A 20380-nucleotide genomic window follows, 5' to 3' on the forward strand; every position below is an offset into this window, starting at 1 on the left:
TTCACAGTCTGTTGATTAGGTTATGTTTTGTATTATTCCAATGTCCACAGCTGTCAAGTGAAATGGGAACAGGCCTGCCCGAATCAGGGAGCCGAGGTCTGCAGCGGCTTTTCACGTTCCACGTGGTAATAGCCGGTGACAGCTTCTACTCCGAACAAATTGTTTTCCGTTGGTTGATGGGTCTCAGCTGTTCTAACCTGGGAAGTGATGAGTTTTGCTTTCATTTGGAAAGTAAGATCTGTTCAAATAGAGTTGCTGGCTTCTTTGGGTGTTACTGTTTGTTTGATTTTTTTTTTTTTTTTTTTTTTTTTTTTTTTTAGCTACGCGTGTATGCACATGCAGTGGTGCCTTTGGTCCCTTTTGACTGCAAGTTCCAAATTTACCAAAGCAGAATATGTGGAGGCTTCCAACGTCTGTGCCGTTCTTGGTGCATAGGAAGGAGTGATCAACACAAGGGCAGAGGAGCATTTTGGACAGTCTCACTCCCACCAAACTGACACTGATTGCCCATCTTGACTCAGGAGCATTTGTTCCCGGGCTGATACCTTTTCCTCATGAGTGAGGTTCGTGCACACCAATATCCTTGGTAATGCCAAACAGTGGAATGCTAATTAAAATAATAGGATGGGAAAACATAGAGGGTCTTCCTTCAGAGTTGTCGATCTACTGACTCAATTTATTGCTGTAAGTGTGAGCAAATAACATGGGAGTTGAATGTGTTTAAAATGGGAAAGTTGAGAAGAGTTTCCTCAGTACCTTCATGTTCCCTTCCCTTTCTACATATCAGAACATGGCCTTAGAAAAGGATCTAAACATACTTTGTCCCAATGGTATAAATAATAAATGATTGCTTGGTAACTTGCACTTTAATAAGAAACAATGAAAGGTATCTATTGCTATTCAATACAACTTTCTGTGATGGTAGAAATGTCCCATAGGAATGTGGGTGGTATGCCAGAGGGACTCAACTTTTATTTTTATTTCATTTCAGTTAACTTTAAAGAGCCACATGTGTCTAGTGCCTACCATATTGGAAGTGTGGAAATAGGCCATTAATGATGAGCTTTAAAGCCTTCAGCTATTTCAAATGAAGTATGTTTTTTTGACAAGAGTTTAATCATCCTGGCATTGCTGAAATGGTACCATTGCCACCTGAAAGAGTAGCACTGACCATTTCTAGTGTCTAGCACAGCAGTATTAAATCATAGGCAACAGTAAGAATGAAGAATGAATGTATGAGTATAGTGTCTTAGATTTCCAGTGTTACCTTCCTTTCTTAACTTGATGATTATATTTAAAATAAAATGTCTATATACAACTAGCAAAGAGTAAACACTCCATTAAAGGCAGCTATCTTCCTTTTTGCTATCATCATAATTATATGACATTTCTAGATACTCTAATTGCACATGTGGTATCAGTTAGAATGGTCATTGAGTCATAGATGAGTCCCATAAGTGATTCTGCACTTAATGTCACCAATGACAAAAATATCACAAAATTATTGTTCTAAAGATTTAAGGGTCCCAAAGAGAGCACTAAAAACATCACATTCCAAACAGAAGAGCTTTTGTCATATGTGATTCTATTCTCAACTCAAAATCAGCAATGCTGCTTAAGAATATAGTTACCAATATCACAGAATTTTGAAATTTAAAAAAATCTTATACCTCATTGTCTAAATAACTACTACACAGTGATTTTCGTGAGGGTGAGGAAAGGGAAAGTGTATGTAAACTATATTGAATTGTTAATTAAGAGTGGATTGAATCTACCATCATTTCCACTGAGTGCAGTTATAACTTTCTGCCGTTCATTCTCCCTGAAATGTATTTCCTAGTGTTCCCACCCATAGGACTTGTCAGCCACTGCTCCAGGCACTGAGATTGGTAGAAACTTATCTACTGGTTATATTAACATGAGAAAAAAAATTCTACCACAAGGCACTTAGCTGTCAGCCATATGATCTGAAGTAAATTCAATGAAATTGATTTGTTTTAATTCTTCAGTATTTCTAATTGGCCCCGAGCTGATTGCCAGTTAGTGTTTATAACATTAAATTCAGCTTAACCATTTGATTGTCAGTCTTTGCATTATCATGGACTCCGTAATTTCAGGCTTTTCAATTTGACTCTAACTCCTCAATTTGACCATATTAATATTTATTTTCTACTTTTCTGTTACATACAGAATGGTTCTGATGATGCAAAATATATTCAGTGGGCCTTTAATAGATTAGCAAAGCAGATGAATGCCTGGAGAAGGGATCAAGGTGATGAATTTTTTTGGTCCTGTAGCAAAGAAGACTTACAGATATGGTCTGCTGTGCATTAAGATGAAAGTAAGAAATCAAAATAGACATCATAAGATATGTGAGGCTTGGAAAACCCAGGAGTAAGAGTGTAGACTGGTCATTGGGCAGGAGTATTGGTGAGCAAAAGGCCAGTGTTGAAGGCTGAGCCTTGAGAAATGTCAAATATTTGAGTAGGGTGAGGAAAACATGGCAGGCCCAAGAAACTGTTTAGGATAAAAAAATAGAGATGAAGCAGAGTAAAAAGATGAGCTTGAGTCCTCTGCTAGAGAGCCGAGCTTTGTCTCTGTAAACCCAGGCACAGCATCTGAGACTGGATAAGTAGGACACCGGATTCAGTTTATTTTGTGCATTTTTTTCCTTTGATAAAAATATAAATCTCTATTCACTCATTTCCTTCATTTACATTCACATTGATCTGTTAAGACAAGCAGTTGAGATGGGGATAATTTTCCAGTTGAGCATGTGTCAGCATGATACTAAAAAATGTAGTTGGTGCACTGTACTCACCCCCCAAAAAAAGTTGTATATATTTCCTTTTAAGTAAACAGGCCATGAGAGAGGAGATGTTAATAAGTAATAAGGAAGGAAGGGATAATAAACCTTGAAAAAAAGTTAAAAGTTAAAGCACAGGCTAGATCAGCAGCATTTCATTGAGTAAAATGATGGTCCCTCTTCCTTTTCCTGCTATAGGTTATAAGGAAAGGAAAATCACATTGACTTGGTTCTGAAATTCTTTACTGGGAAGCCTGCTCATCTGAGGCCATACCTTTGCCTGTAGTGAGTTTTTACAAACAAATAAATTCTAATCAGAAATTAAAGGAGGGCATATTAGGGTTGGTTATGAAATAAATTATAATCAGAAGTTAAATGAGTGCAGGCCAGAGATCAAGGTTTGAATAATGGGACCTTAAGGAGCCAGAAGCTGCCAAATATTACCACCACAATTTCATGCTTTGAGGGGTCAACTGAGTTGATGGAAAAACCAGGTAGCAAGGGCATATAAAATTCTGCATAAAACATTCTGTGATGAACATTCTCTGCTACAGCTCTTCACTGTGTACAGGAAGCAGAATCTTATGCATGCTCTCAGAAAAAGCATAGAAGTTTCAAAGAAAGATCATTATGCCATAAAAACACTTTCTTTAAAAAATATATATGTATGTACATGTGTATGTTTCCTTTGAGACAGTATCTTTTGTGCTGTTATATAATATGCTTTTCTCACTTGTATATTTCCCATATAAATATTGAAATCTAAATTCATATTAATGGTTCTATATGGTTCCTATCCAGAAAAAAAATGCTGTTTGGTTTATATCAGCCAGTTAATTTTATTGATCTCATGATATCTGATAAATCACCATTGGAGCTAAAGATATAGTGACCCAAGATTATCTCAAAGAAGCAAACTTTCACAAAGGTTTAATGGGCATCAATATATAGCTTTTCTCTATTCTGCTCACACTCAATATTGTGACGTTCAGAGGCTATAATAAACGGGGATAAATATTAACAATATAGGTTGGAGGAGGGAAAAATCTAGGTTTCATAGGTTTTTATTTGAAAATTGTATTGAGATAATTATAGATTTAGATTCAAGTGAAACAAAAGCAATACATTTGTACACTTTTCCCAGTTTCCCCCAAAGGAACCATTTTTCAAAACTATAGTAGAATATCACAACCAGAATATTGACATAAATACAATTCACTGATCATACATAACTTTCCCATTCTACTTTTACTGGTGTGTCTTGTATGAATACACAAGATACAAGAATACACAATTATATTTTTTACTAATGCAAATTTAGTAAAGTATTTTTACTCCTTGGTCAGATTTTTCTAAGTTTGAATATTTAATGCATTTTACATTTTTTTGGTGTCTGATATAGTTTAGGGCTTTTTTTTTTTAATATGAGTATAGTTCAAATGCAATGTTACATTAGTTTCAGATTTAGTTCTTTTATTTTCTAGGTGTTGAGCCTTTTTTAAAAAAATACCCTTTCCCTTTGGATTCGAAAGACTTACTTGATCATATACTATGAATGTAATATATTCTTTCCCCTGATTTTTCCAACATGTAGCACCGATGCTTCTGCCTTTTCTTGGCTTTATCCCACATCCTTTAGTTACTAGAGCTTTAAAATATATTTTACATTCTAGGAGAGAAAATCTACTCCCATTACTTTGTTTAAAATAAAAAACTTATTTGCAATCCTTAGACATTCTTCCAAATAAATAATTCATATAATTTAGTATTTGCTTTCATTTCTTAAGCAAATTATATCAGAATAAAATTGGTTTGTATTATGTTTGTAAATTAATACTTGGAATTTTCTTTCTTCTTACAAATTTTACCATATAAATTCTTGCCATTGAACTTAATGTTTAGATCTTTATTTTTTGTCCAAGTCTTTTTCATGGACCTCAGCAAAATTATTCAGTTTGCCTCAGGTTCTGCACATTTCCCAAGAGCCTCAGAGAAGTTTCCCTAGCTCTTAGATTGAATCATTAAACATGAGTGCTTCAGTGCATTTCTTTTCTTCTGACAGGGTGGCCACAACTGTTGGAGTGTTACCAGTAAGTAAAAGGAATATGAGTAACATGACTGTTTCTCTCTGATGGAAACTCAGGGTCTTATTTGGACTGAGACTCAAAGGTGTTACTCAATGGGGGCAGGATTGATTCCTGAGTAGGCTCAATGATCTCAGAAGAGTCCACAGCTTTCAGTATGGGTTTATACATCTCCCTAGTTGTGTTCTCTGTGCAATCCCATTTCCCTTAACTCCATCTATGCCCTCAGAATACAGAAAAGACAGTGAATATGCAATGTCACTTTTAAATGGCAGCTCAGAGAAGTAAGCAAATGCTTCACATTAGGCAGGAAGAGTCAAAGGTAATTCAAGTAGACCATATCAGAGAAAATAGAGGATTTGGGAATAGGTTGCTTGGAGTAAAAACAACATTTCTCCACTGCTTCTGCTACCGAAGTGTGACCATAGGACTAAATTTTGACCAATGGGAAGTGAGCAAGAAGAATGTGTATGAATTACAGGAAATATTGTCAGAGGAACATCATTTGCTCATTTTCAGCATTTCTCCTTATGGTGCTTAGAATACTGACATAGTGGCTTCCTCCAGATTTTTTTAGTATGAGAGGAAAATAAACTATTATCTTGTTAACTCACTGTTATTTTGGGTTTTACTGATAATTGCAGCTGAACTTGATTTTAACAAATATAGGATGTGTCTTTTGCAGAAGAATTCATACATAACAGCTACTGCCACAACATATCCTCAACAAATTACTGAACTTCATGAATGGAGAAAGGAATGTTCAGTCATCCAAGCAGAAAAACAACTCTCAAAGTGAAAAAAAAATAATCAGATTCACTTTCTGATTCTTTACAACAGCGCTGAATTTTTACCAAAAAAGCCTAGGTCTACAAGTTCAGCACGCAATAGTTTGTGACCAAACTGTCATAACAATCTGAGATATGTCTCATATCCAAGTGTCAAATAAAGACATCCTCAAACAGGGATGAACTTGGGAACTTGGGGAACTTCTGTACCTGTGAGAGAGTCTTGGGGAGAATTCTTTTAAAGGAAGAAAGACAGAAAAATTAAAACAAAAAACAAAAAACAAGAAATCTATGACCATGAAGTCTATCCAGAATCATGAATAGGAGCACCATGCTAAAAAGGGCTGGTGCTGAGTATCGGTTTTATTTAAATATTACACTACAAAAAGTGACACTGGAAGAAACGCCATTCTCAATCTTATGCATAATGAATGAATAACAAAACTCCCATAGTGAGAAAGAGGAAAGTGGGAGAAATGATAAAGTACAGCTCTTCTTTTTGTTCCAGACTTATATATTATGTCTTCTTGATGTTATCTTGGGCATATTAAAGTCAATATATATAAAACCAGATATGTTGTCTTTCTCCCCTAATATGGGCCCTTTGCACTGTTCCGTATCAGTGAATAATCACATCATTTATCCACAAACTTGTCTGAAAGACTCCAGTGGTCACTTTTCATAAGGAGCCAAGTCTTCTTGGTGCACAGGCACATGTGTGCTTTCCCCTCTGTCTCTTTCTGTCTCTTACCTTACCACCCTTCTCCTTTCCTCCCTCAGATGCAGACCTGCAGTAAAGCATCCTTTCACTTCTACTTCCTGGGACATGATCATGGGGCCAGAACCCCTACAGGTACCTTCCTTGAGTAGATAAATTCAATTCAGATTTTAAAGCTATGTCCCCAATATAATTTTACCAAAATAGGCACTGTATTGTGCCTCATCTGTATTCTTAAGTTCCAGCGTAGTTCAGAAGCAAGTGAGAGGCTTATAATTAATCTCTGCCCCCTCAAATCACATCATTATCTATTGTTTCTGCCTGTGTGGGTGAAGGACATTTTACCAACTCTCTGTAATTTAAAACTTTGATAACCTTTCTAAATCATTTGTTTTAAGTGTTTCTCTGGTATGGAGTATATGAGGTTTTGATTTGTGGTCTAAATGATATTGTTTCTTTCAATTGGTATCGTAGTCGATTTATATATGGGGTGACTGGGTGACGGGCACTGAGGGGGGCGCTTGATGGGATGAGCATTGGGTGTTATGCTATATGTTGGCAAATCGAACTTCAATAAAAAATATACAAAAAATGTATGTATGTACATATATGACAGATATCTTTAGTTTTAGATTTTTTGTGATATGTCCCTGTGCTTTGTAATCTCTACATGGTGATTTTCTTTGTTATATTCTGTGCATATGTTCTGATAATTTTGAAGGTTGTATCTTTTCTTCTATGGTGTTTCTAAAGGTAACTATAACTTTATGTAATATTTTATGTAATATAATCAGCACTTTTAAAAAAAGATTTTATTTATTTATTTGAGAGAGAGGGAACACAAGCAGGGGAACAGCAGAAGAAGAGGGATAACCTGCTAAGCAGGGACCCCAACATGGGACTCTATCCTAGGACCCTAAGATCCTGCACTGAACCAAAGGCAGACGCTTAACCAAATGAGCCACTCAGGTGCTTCTAATTAGTACTTTTTAAAAGTAATATCTACTTAGCAATAATAGCATTATAATTTTACTCTCTCTTCATGTTTCTTTTCCTGACCTCCTATGTTTCATTGACCTTTGGTTACAAAAGATGAAGAAAATAGTATCTATGTTATTTTTCCTGCCATTGGTCTGGTTATAGCATTCAGTGTTTATGACTCAATCTAAAACTAAACTTTATGACTAAATTTAAGCATAATCCCAACATTTCTTCTACTTCATTTGCCAAATGAAGTCAATGCACGTGTCTATAGACTTAATTTTTAGTAGTTTAGTGATTAAAAAAAAATACAAAGGACCATGACAGAACCATTTTCAAGTTATCATTGAGATACTTGGGCAGCTCATGAAAAGTATTAAAGTAGCAATTTTAATAACCACCATAACATAACAAATATATTTTTTAATTACCCTCTGCTCCTATTTGGTTTCTGAATTGGTCAGTGTCTATAGACGAAAGAGATTCATTACTAACATGCAGAATTCAATAGAGAACATAAAATATACAAAATGGTAGCTAAAATAATGGCTAAGAGTTGTGGGATCAATGGCCTGCTTTGAAGCCTAACTTTACCACCTACTATTTGAGAAAAGTACTAATATTTCCTGTAAAATGGAGATTAGAAATGAGACCACAAGTTAAATGAGGATTATAAAAAAAATAAAGCATGTAGAAAAATGTCATCACATAGTATGTACTCAACAAACACTGACCATTATGGTATTATCCATCTTCTTAATGTTTGCTGGTCTGTTAGGTGAAAAATGGTAGCTAGTTGTTGTTTGAATTTGCAGCTTCCAGATCAATAATAAATTAAACATCTTTTTAAAAACATGTTTATTAGCCATTTGTATCCCTTCTATGAGTTGCTTGTTAATGCTGTTTGCCCATTTTTCTCCTGGGTTATTTGTCTTTTTTGAATAAATTTGTTGGAGTTTTGTTTTGTTTTGTTTTGTTTTACATTAGACACAGTAATCTTTTTTGTGTATTATATATATTTTTTTTCTGCAAACTTTACTCTTAGCCTTGGGTTTATACTTTTAAAGCATTTTTAAAAGTGATATACATTTAGAAAAAGGTGCATCTCCATGAACTTTCATAATCTGAACACATGTATATTCAGCTAGCACCTAAATCATAGAAAAAAAAAATAATCCAGTAGCTCAGAAACTCTCTTCTTGGTCCATCCTTGGCAGTATCACATCCAAGTGTAACTATTATCTTCACTTCTGACAACATAGATTAATGTGTTTTCATGTTTTTGTACTTTAAATGAATTTAAATCATATGGAATTGAACTCTTTTGTGTCTGGCTTCTGACATTTGTAATTTAATTTTGTTTAATTATGGCACCTTTCATTTTAGTAGGGTTTTTTTTTTTTTTTTTTTTTAAATTTTTTTTTATTTATTTATGATAGTCACACAGAGAGAGAGAGAGGCAGAGACACAGGCAGAGGGAGAAGCAGGCTCCATGCACCGGGAGCCCGACGTGGGATTCGATCCCGGGTCTCCAGGATCGCGCCCTGGGCCAAAGGCAGGCGCCAAACCGCTGCGCCACCCAGGGATCCCTTTAGTAGGGTTTTTTATGTGTAATTATGTTTAATAATTTAATCCCGTAAAAACTCAGTGAAGTGAAAAAAGAAGATACTTTTACATATAGTTATAGAAAAGTTTGGACTAGTAAATTTTAGTATAAAGTGACTTTTTTTAGTAATTTCATCTTCTAATGTTTCTCAGAAAAGAGAATGAAAACATTTTAATCATTGGGATTCTAATTTTCAACAGTATCTCATCTAATCTTCATTATGTAGTTTTTAAAGATTTCTATAGTCTAGCTCACCTGACCTTTGCATCTATATTATGTGCTACTCTCTGAAGCAGTCTATAAAGGCAGAGCTGTCATTATCTTCCAAACCTAAGGTCTCTTTGCATCTTTCATTGTGTCTGGAGTTGCCCGTTTGGTGCCCCTTCACTATTCAGATACACGTTATCTCCGATACCTAACTCTACAGTCACAGTGTCTTGAGGCCAATGCATATTTATTGAGCAACTCCAGTGTTTCATTGAAGTCCTGAGGTTAAAAAAAAATGTGATGGAAAGTCATTGTTATTAATGTGATCACAATCCAGTAGGAGAAACATTATTTAAATGTATAATTATAATCAAGTAAGTTTGGAAATACGGACAAGTTATAAAATTTGTATAAGGGAAAGAGTGGTTCACTTTGCATACATCAAAACTCATTGAAATTAAGAAGTGAAAGCTTGACAGAGTGATATATGATGAGTGTTAGGAACAAAGCCTATGAGTTCTCAGACATGACAAAGAATGTTTTAAGAAGAGGGAGCAGATTGTGGAAATTCACTGAAGATAGAAGCATTCTAGCAGTTAGGTGTGGAAATCCCTGCATCCTAATGGAAAAGACAGAAATTGGTCCCTATTTGGAAAAGAACTCACAAAGCATGAAGCAAGATTAGGCAGTGGGGCATTTATTAAGAGGTAAGGTTAAAGAGGTAGATTGTGCTCATATTATGAAGGGATATGTCACATAGCATCCATAGAAAAGGGTATGAATTTTCTCCTATTTTTAGTGAGGAGCTTAAAGAATGTAAGGGATGACTCTATTTTATGTAGATCACTCTGCACTTATGACAGGTGCAAAGTGACAGGGCTAGAGGAATAGCTGTGCCACTAACTGATGATGCATCCGAACTTCTCTCTTACTAGAACCATCAGTCATCTTGCTATCTGCCACCTAACTCCTGGCAGCCCAGGCTGGGGGGGTGGGGGGCGGGTAACCACGGTCTGCACTCTCTATTTGTGTGCCTAGGTGACTGGTAACTTTTGAAGAAAATACCACCATGCCTGTATATGACATCTAAATCTGTGTCCACTATTACAGGAGTCTCAGTATCACTCAGCAATCATTTCAGTTTTCTTCCTGGGAAGGATTGCTCTTATTCTTCTCAGTTACTCTTTTAAAACTCAGATCTTGTCTTAAAACTGTTATCTGACTACATAAATTTTATCCTCAGCGAACAAATTTGCCTTTTATTTCTTGAAGAATATTGAAGACTTCAAGAACAATTTTTCTAAAAACTTTTTTCTCTCTCCCCACCAAGATAAAACTGCTGCTTATTACTGCTAGGTATTACTGAAGGACGCAAAAATACTGATTCAAAGGGGCACATGCATCCCAGTGTTTATAGTAACATTATCAACAATAGCCAAATTATGGAAAGAGCCCAAATGTCTCTTGACTATAGAATGGTTAAAGAAAATGTGACACACACACACACACACACACACACACACTAGAATGTTATTACTCAGGCATCAAAAAAGAATGACATCTTGCCATTTGCAATGATGTGGATGGAACTAGAGTGTATGATTATGCTAAGCGAAATAAGTCAGTGAGAGAAAGACAAATACCATATGATCTCACTCATATGTGGGATTTAAGAAAACAGATGAACATATGGGAAGGAAAAAGAAAAAAAAAAAGAGGGAGGCAAGCCATAAGAGACTCTTAACTACTGAGAGCAAACTGAGATTTGATGGAGGAGAGGTGAGTAGTAGGGGATGGGTTAAATGAGTGATGGGTATTAAGAAGAGCACTTAATGTGATGAACACTGGGTGATATATACAAGTGATGAATCACTAAATTCTACTCTTGAAACCATTATTACCCTACATGTTAACTAACTGGAATTTAAAAACTTGAAACAGGGACATCTGGGTGGTTCAGCAGTTGAGCGTCTACCTTTGGCTCAGGGTGTGATCCAGGGGTCCAGCATCAGGTTCCTTGTAGGGAGCCTGCTTCTCCCTCTGTCTATGTCTCTCTCTCTTTCTCTCTCTCTCTCTGTGTATCTCTCTCACTTTTTTTCTCTCTCTCATGATTAAACAAACAAAATATTTTTAAAAATAAAAATAAAAACTAGAAACCACCCAACAAACTAAATATATTGCTTATTTATGGCTATATTTAGCTCTTTCCCCTGGAGGGTCAGGGACAAGATTTCCCTTCTCCTGTGTGAAAAAATCCCATCCAGTTTTACCTGTAACTCCATATCCCTGTATTTCCCCACATTGACTCATCTTCTCTGTTAGAACTTCAATTTCTCATGTCCATTTTATTCAATTTAGCTTATATTATTCAAGACCCCATCCTAAATTTAAACCTAGCAACACTGATGTGTTTCTTTGCTAGACTTAGCATTACTGCTTTATGTAAGGAAGAAGCAGTGAGCTACTTCTCTCAGTGGAAGAGACTCTCTTCTATGTGTCTTTTGCTCCTAGTACAGTTGGAGGCCACCATAGAAGTGTAAGTCTTCAGTTCATGTGCCATGCATGGTAAAAGTTCCATGTGAGGACTATCACCTGGTATTCTGTTTACAAGCCTATGATTAATTTCCCATAAGTTAATAGTTAAAAATTTCCCCATCACTGTGTTATAGCTAAATCTTGACTTCCACCCCTGCCACTTGGAGCCCAAGAGTACAGATGGGATAACATTAAATGGCCCTATTCACTTATTCCTGTGAACAACTTTTTCTTTGCTTGTGAGACTCGTGGGTCAATTAACCCTTTTCTTTCTCAAGCTGAACTGTTTGCACTTGGTTTCTCCTTGATTACAAGTGCTAAGTATTTCCTAGCTTTTGTATGATTTTGGTCAACTAATCCAAATATGTTTCCTGGAAACCTTTGTGCCATGTACTGGTCTAGATTCTGAAAATATAAATGTGAATAAAACAACTTTCCTGAACTCATGGGTCTTACATTAGGAAGAGTAGATGGTAGTGGGTAGCATGCAAACAGACAATACATAGTTTTTTAAAATAAATAAATGCACAAATTGATTTTTTAAAAGGAGTGAAGGTTAGGTAGGAGTAGTTAGAATCATTTTGCTTTCTTCGTTTCATACTGCCTGAATGGAGTTTTCACACTTCTGTGCTTTCAGTCTTTGCATTTTTGTGAGTATGTTCTGCAGACCTCAGCACAGGTCTCATTTATACAGCCAAGATTTTGCAGAATAATGTGGTCATCTTTGACTTTGAGAAAATGTCTCTTAGATCATTGAGGGTCTGTGCTACAGAGGGTGTTGTTTTGTTTTCATATCAATTTGTCTATATTTCAAAATATTGAAACTCTATCTCATTCCATTAAGCTAAATTGGGATGAAAGCCCTTTCTTATGTGATAACCTCTCCATTCAGTTCTTGGCATGAACTTTTGGTTTCCCACTTGTGTTCAGTATTGGAGGAACAGGACCTGTGTCATCCTTGCATCAAGTGTAATTTTTTTTCACGTGTAATTTTTTTAAGATTTTATTTATTCATGAAAGACACAGAGAGAAAGGCAGAGACATAGGCAGAGGGAGAAGAAGGCTCTCTATGGGGAGCCTGTTTTAGGACTCGATCCCAGGACCCTGGGATCACGATCTGAGCCAAAGACAGATGCTCAACCACTGAGCCACCCAGGTAACCTACAGTGTACTGTTGAACAAGGTCTGTGATAGATGGGGCAAAGGATTTTTTTTTTAAATGGGAAGGACTCTACACTGGAAGAAAGCAACATGCTAATGTTGCTTTGGCAAATTCAGAAATCAGTCAAATCAATTAGGCAGCAAGATGAGGACCAATCTCTAGCTTGTTCACCCATAGTTTGTCTTCCTACCATCTGTGTTAGCCTCCTATGTTTCTGTCATTGGGAAAGATTTAAGTGGCTTCGGGAAGCTGTGTTTTCATCTTTTATTTTGCTAACAGTGAGTGAAAGGGCTTTGGCAAAGAAGTGAGAATGGTAATAGTATACTCAGGTAGATTTCAGCCTTCTATCCAACATGAGCCAGGTCTACACAATGGAAGAAGAAAACTTTTAAGCGTATCATATGTAGAGCTTTATAGATTGCAACCCAAAAACTGAACATTAAAATAACACATGATGACCATTTCTTTCTGGCCTTTAATGAGCCACTGCTGAGACAGGTTTTGTCATTTCCTCCTAAGGCTCACAATAGGCACTGAGTGGTCAGCAAAAGATTAATAAGACACAGAATTAAAAATTGAGTGTTTATCTACAGCTCCATATCCAAGCTTATGTTCAGGAGTAGGTGGAATAAAAAAAAATAGATCATAATGAAGGCATATTTCACAAATATCAAGTCTTCCCTGGGCTTCTTTCTCAGTGCATATGATGAGTTATGGTCAATCGTGTTCTAGATATTGGCACAAAGGGTGCTCTGAAGGAGTAAAACTTCTTCTTCTTCCACTGTCACTTATGTCATTTACTACTGACTGTTGATATTCAGGCCTGTTTTTACATGTGATAGTTTTTGTGTCAACGTGACTCATCCTAGGGTACCAAGATATTTGCTTAAGCATTACTCTGAGTATGTGTGTGAGGATGTCTCTGGATGAAGTCAATATTTGAATCTATATACTGAGTAAAGCAGATTGTTCTCCCAATGTGGGTGGACCTCATTCAGTTAGTTAAAGACCTGGATAGAACAGACAGTGGGATAGCTGAACCTCCCATAAGTTAGAGGAAATTCCTCCTGACTTACTGCCTTGAGCTAGGACATCAATTCTTTCTTGCCTTTGAAGATGAACTGAAACACTGGCTCTCTCTGGGTCTCCAGGATGCTGAATCAATCAGTCTCTCTTTCTCAACAATTGGATCTGTTTCTCTAGAGAGCCCTGACTAGTGTAATACCCATGTGATCCTGTCCTAGAGATGGTGTATGTATTTTGAAGGGAAGGACAATGAACGTGAGGAGACGAAGGAACATTTCTGAGTTTTTAGAAGGCTCATCCTTCCCTCTGCTTCTTCATTGGTTCTCCTCTTCCCTGAAAAAGGGCCTTTGTAAGAAATAGCATCTTACTTTCAGGAGTTAATAAGCCAATGAAGGATGGGAATTGTACACAATTGACTCCAAGTATAAAATAAAACTCTTAAGAAACTCCCTCAGCCAGTGTGCTTGCCAGTGAATCTAGATCATTCCCAGTTTTCATTAAGTGAAACATTCCCAACTTCAGCAAAGCTCTTCTTCTCTAATGTAAGTAGATATCTGACTCTGACTCAAATAGCTTTCATGCTGCATATTATTTCCAGTGATATAGGCAACAATTCCAGAAAACAGCAGGATAGTTGTTTGCTAAAAAGAAGTGTAGGAAGAAGGAAGAATACTTAAGAAAGTGTACTTAGATTGCATTCCTCCTTATTCCATGTATTTCAACATGATGACAAAAACCTAACAAACACCTAACATTGGTGTCTCAGGAGCTTAGAGCGAATTCAGACTTGGTCTTCCTGAATATCTTAGAATCTCACATCATTTATTTCTATAAACAAGCGTCTGTAATTCAAAATAATTTACATTTATTGATAAAAGTCACTGTGGATAGACATTTCATTTTTTTCCTAATAAAGTTGTCTTCCTAGTATATCTAAATTTAATAAAATTATAATTTTTCAAACACTAGAAAAAGTGAGTACTTTACCAGTTGTTTCTTATTCACTCTTCACAATGAAAAGGAAAGATGAACATTTTTTTTTGCAGATGAGAAAAAATGAGGCTTAGAGTGTTAAAATGAACTACCCAACTGGGTGCCTGGGTGGCTCAATTGATTAAGTGTCTGACTCCCAGTTTCCACTCAGGTCTTGAGATGAAGCCCAGTGTTGGACTCCTTGGTGCTCGTCACAGAATCGGCCTGAGATACTTTCCCCTCCCTTCTCCCTTCCCCTCTGCTCTTCCCCCCACCTCACACACTCTCTCTCTCTCAAACATATTTATCATCTATCATCTATCTATCTATCTATCTATCTATCTATCTATCTATCATCTATCTGTCCTCTAAAAGATTTACCCAGTGTTACCCAGTTGGTAAGTGGAAGCACTAGAATTTAATTTTAAATTTGCTAGGCTTTGGGACATGATTCTTGATATCCAACTATGGATCCTGAAGTCACACTCACATCACACTGGACATCTAAGGAAAGGGTGAAGTGGTAGACAAATCAAGATGAAAAAAAAGTCCAGCCCTCTTTTCATTCAAACATTTATTCATCAGTTTGTCCATTTATCATGCATATTTAACCTCCCTTTGTACCAGTCATTGAGGAGGATGTCACAGTACATATATTAATCATAGTCTATGATGTCAAATAACTCACAGTTGTATCCTTTGAATTGGAAGCATTTTGTTTTTACAGTTGTCTCTCCTTTACCTCCTCATCTTCACTGCCATTCCTGTCCTTTGCTTACTCACATGCCTTGTCCCCTAATGCTTAATCTCCAGGTAGTGCTCAACCCTCATCTTTTTCAGAAAACCTGCCCTGAGTACACTAATCCTCCTCAGATACTTAACATGAGATGCAGCCCAGTAATTAATTGCTCCCTAAATGCTCTCTCTGATGTTTCCAAAAAACTGTCAGCTTATGGACAACAAGATCTGTGGATAAGACATTTTCCCCCTTATCAAAAAACATAATACTGGCCCCCTAGCAGCTGTTAAATAAATTCAGTATAATTTTTAGCTAGGTGTATTTCTTGAAATTCAGCCATACATTACTAGGGCATCACTTAAGTTGCTCAGCCCTTTGTTTAAACATTGAAATGACTGGCATCCTCTCAGTTATCTAGGTCCTTCCTTAACTCCTGGTACATATTCAATCTCCAATCTTGTCCAACTTCTCCCAGTTCCAAGGAGAAGGATTCCATTAATTTGCAACCACATTTGTTCTTCATAATAGCAGGAATGAACTCCTGAAGTCCCATTGGAAAAGCAGGTAGCTGATTATCTAAATGGTTCTCATGCACAGCAACATAATTTTTCATCTGGGTTTTAAAAAATTGCAAAACATGATACTCCAAACACAAAACTGCTGATGTACATTTTTTGTTTAATTTTGCCAAATGCACTGGGCTCAAATATGGAAGAGAATTCTTCTTTTTTCTATCAGCCAAGATTTTCTTTCATTGCTAGCACTCTGGAACCTTGTACCTTGTTGAGATTTGATGGTGACCTCACAGGTACCTTATTAATAATAAACCAGAGGGGCTCAGCAGAGCTTGGGTTTGGTGTAATAAATCATACTGTAAGTAAGTGCCGTGTTTGCAGTTTTGGAATTTAGAGGAATATAATAACTGAGATTGAGGGTCTGGCAGGTGGTAAAAGTGACTAGGGGTGGGGACTGGCCTTTTATGGATCTGACATGTGCTTATGGTTATTAATTACTTTTGAGTTTTACATTGCTAATTGCCAGTATTCTTTCCAGTTACATTGTAATTGAATTTTTAAAAATGAAGCTTCAAATATCAGGTCCAGATATTATATTGTGCCTCTACCTAAGGAAGTATATACAGTTTAGTTTACTTGAAATCCTAGATAATAAGATAGCTAATGATATTCAAAGCAGCAAATACATAGTATGGGAAATGCCAGGAGGTTATAAAAGAGAAATAAGATCTCAAAAAGTTAACATGTGGATTTTTGCTATTCAGTGACCCAGTATACATTCAGTTGTTCTGTTTAGCAGAAAAATCCTTTCAGTCACTAAGAAAGAGCACTGCTAGTGTATTTCCAAGTTCATGTGTTTTAAAACACAGTCTATTTTCCATACATTTTTGTGCCCACACTGTGCTAAATGATGAAGGTGAATCTGTTAAAAGCATGTCTTCAGTCATATGAACATTGCTATGTGAGCACTTTAGCGTAGTTCAGTATTTCCTAAAAACTTGGATATGGACATCGTGGACAGTCTGAGGAAACTGTGAACTTCTTTCTCATGCACATGTATACAACATAAATACACTAGAACTTGTCAACAAATTGGGGAACACAGGTAGGGGATCCTTGGGTCTCTGTTTTGATGGATCCCAGAATAGGAATGCCTGGTGCAGGGTGTGCTGACTGATGATCCAACTATATCACCACTCCACTATGGTAATGGATTGTCATAATAATGATCCCTGGTTACTGTGAAAGATTACACCATGTCTTTTGTCCTTTCTTAAGAAGGCAGGTAGTTGGGCAACTCATTTGTTGGTTAGAATTTTCAAATAAAGTAGCTATTCCTTAATTAAGCTTTACAGAGCAAACTGTAATGGTGAAATGCTGTTTATTATAATGACAGTTTACTCTTTGACAATAATTGCTAAATAAGGAATAAATGGAAAAATGACCTGCCCAGGGTTACCTTCTGCACATGGGAGACTTAGAGTAAGAAGCTGTTGCGCAATCCCACTACCTCCTCTCAAGAAGTTAGAATGTCCTGCATGAGTAGGGCTGCACACATTTCTCAGAAAAGCCAAATTGCCCCACAACTGTACCATTAACATCTTGAAACATCACTCTTTTCCAGCATCCCCTTCCTTATCACACTGCCTACCTGAGACTTCATTGTCATCAAAGAGGAATTTGATTGGAAGCCCGAATTTCACATAATCATAAATCTCTGCAAAGATGAGAAAATAGAGGCTCCAAGAAGGAAAGGGAATGATTCTTCTAAATCTCCACTAAGCAAGAGATTGGAAATGAAGGCCAATTCAGTGCTCTCTCAGAATTGGGCTCCATGCAACCACTGGGGGTACAGTTCCTTGGGATTTAGCAAACCCGTGGTAACTGCTTTCAGGGAGAAAGCAGCCTGGAAACAACATTATTGACCTCTGTTAGAGAGAAGCCTGCTCACAGATCTAACAAAAGTTCATGTCTAATGGATGTGTTCTTCAATGCCTCTCTGTAAGGCAAGATGCCTTTAACAGCATCTTTGAAATTATAGTACTTTGTTCTAGTTTCACAGTAAATGCTCCGATGGCTATGTGGACTCTCTTGGGTTTCTTCTTTCTTTGCTGTGCTGTGAAAACACACACTGCATATACATTGTTATTATCATTGTTGCTAAGAAGTAAGAGAGCATGAGTTTCTACCCCATCATCTGTGCAGAGCAGAGGCAGTGAATCCTACTGGAGCGTAATAACAATCTATAAGTAAACCAGTCATGGTAAAATCTATCAAAAATGTGGCAATTTACGAAAATATGTCCCTCAAGCACACCAAAGTTGTCATCAAAGTGAGTTAGCTGCCAATTAACTTCTACATCTTGCACAAAGGGCACAGAACTCTAGTGTAAAAATGAAACCAGTTAATGCATATCTACTGTCTATGAACAAATAAATCAGAAACAAAAAATGAACATGCTACTTGGTGCTTTTCAATGTATGTTACTATCTTATGGAATGGTGCTGTTTAGACTTCTGATTTAGGGAAATTATTTTCAAAGGAGACAATGATAAAGATATTTTTGCCTACAGATTTGAGTTTCAAATTTCAGCCGGTGAGCACTTAATTGATCATCAAATACATTTTAGGCACTAGGTCACACAAAGCAGGATAATTTGTTGAAAACTCATAGCGCTGCTATTCATTCTTGTCATAGATTACAGTCAGTATATTTATAGTTTCAACAAATCATTCACTTTTCACACTGAGAATTCAGTTAATTCACTTTTGCAAAATTCACCTATACCCCAAATAGAAGTATGTAGAGGATGCTACATGTGCCTGAGAGAGAGAATGAAATGTTCAGGAAAGGAGGAGATATTTGTATTGGCCCTTGAGGGATACTTAGGTTTCTATCATTTCCAGCCAACCTATTAGTGTGTTCTTGTTCTGCTTCACTTATTCAGCTGAATTCCCTCAAAAACAAAGAACTAAACAAAAATAACAGCTACCATGCCTGTAATCTACCTCCCAACCCTGAGCTTACTCACTCTGAAGAGTTTCTGCAACACTTGTCTGTGGCACAGAAAGTTGCACATTTTTCCATCATTCCACTATCCTGGTATCATGGGGAGTCTCTTGATGCTTTATGACTGACTCTAATACAAGACTTTCACATCATACTTCAGAGCTCATAAGCAAAGTATGTAGTCACGGAGAGTACAGGGTAATTTTCCCCTGCCCATATTCATTCACCCAGCCCTCAGCCAACCACTTACTCATTCATCTTGATGGTAACACTATGTATGATGGGCTCTTCCTGGAAAGCCTCTATGCACACCTGCACATTTGCTACCTAGCTCACCATCAAACCTTCCCTGATCCTCTGTGCCTTTCAAGATAATGCTTTCACCTAAAATCTCATCATTCATCAGTTCTACTTCTTTTATGCTTTGATCATTTTCTTCAGTCACATAATTCAATAAATATATATTGAGCCTACTGTATTCTAGGTATTGTGGAAGCTTTGAAACAGCACTGACTCAAAAACAAAAATGTTTGCCCTATTTGAGTGTACAGTGTATTATGGGGAATGAGATGATAGATAAATAAGTAGCATATATTGTAATAAGTGCTCTGGAGAAGACCAGATTATAACAAAGACAAGGAATGCTTGAGTCTTGAACAGTAGTAAAAAAGATGATCAGGGAGGCTTCATGGAGAAGGGAATATTTGAGCAAAAATCTAAAGGGGTATAATTAGACAAGCATTTATCAAGCAGCTGTTGTTTTACTACCCCCTAAGATTGTAAAATAAATAGATAGATCAGTCTCTTGTCTCTATATTATTTCAATACTATATTAGGCATTAAACAGCTTGAGACCTATTCATTATTTTTATTTTTCATATCCAATACAGAATCAGATACTTAGTGCTTATAAAAAGAATACTTAGTGCTTATAAAGTGGATGAATACTTGAAGGCATGAGCAAATGAATGCTGATCTATTTTTTCTAAACTTTTAAAATCTTAGTTTGCACCTCCCCCCCAAAAAAATGCTTTGGAAGAGGCACTAAGGTAAATTCAATATTTCATGAGTTCCTCCATATTTCCCAGCTTCCTTTGCAGTTAGCAGGGCAGACGACTAGTTTTATCCAATAAGGCACAAGCAGAAGTGAAATGTATCACTCCTAAGCCAAGGCATTTAGGAGACAATGCATGGCCCTCCAACACCCTCTTCCCTCTACTCTGGAGATCTT

At 36.6% G+C, this 20380-nt stretch overlaps 1 long non-coding RNA gene across 1 annotated transcript; it reads left to right on the forward strand.

The window, feature by feature from the left end:
• Window positions 1-324: 324 nt before the first annotated feature.
• Window positions 325-18480, forward strand: LOC144324693 (uncharacterized). The gene is made up of 3 exons (XR_013390121.1): window positions 325-563; window positions 6459-6531; window positions 17764-18480. It is a non-coding gene; the product is annotated as an uncharacterized LOC144324693 (long non-coding RNA).
• The last annotated feature ends 1900 nt before the right edge of the window (window positions 18481-20380 follow it).

This window comes from Canis aureus, chromosome 12 (genome assembly GCF_053574225.1).
Source record: "Canis aureus isolate CA01 chromosome 12, VMU_Caureus_v.1.0, whole genome shotgun sequence".
Taxonomy (NCBI): domain Eukaryota; kingdom Metazoa; phylum Chordata; class Mammalia; order Carnivora; family Canidae; genus Canis; species Canis aureus.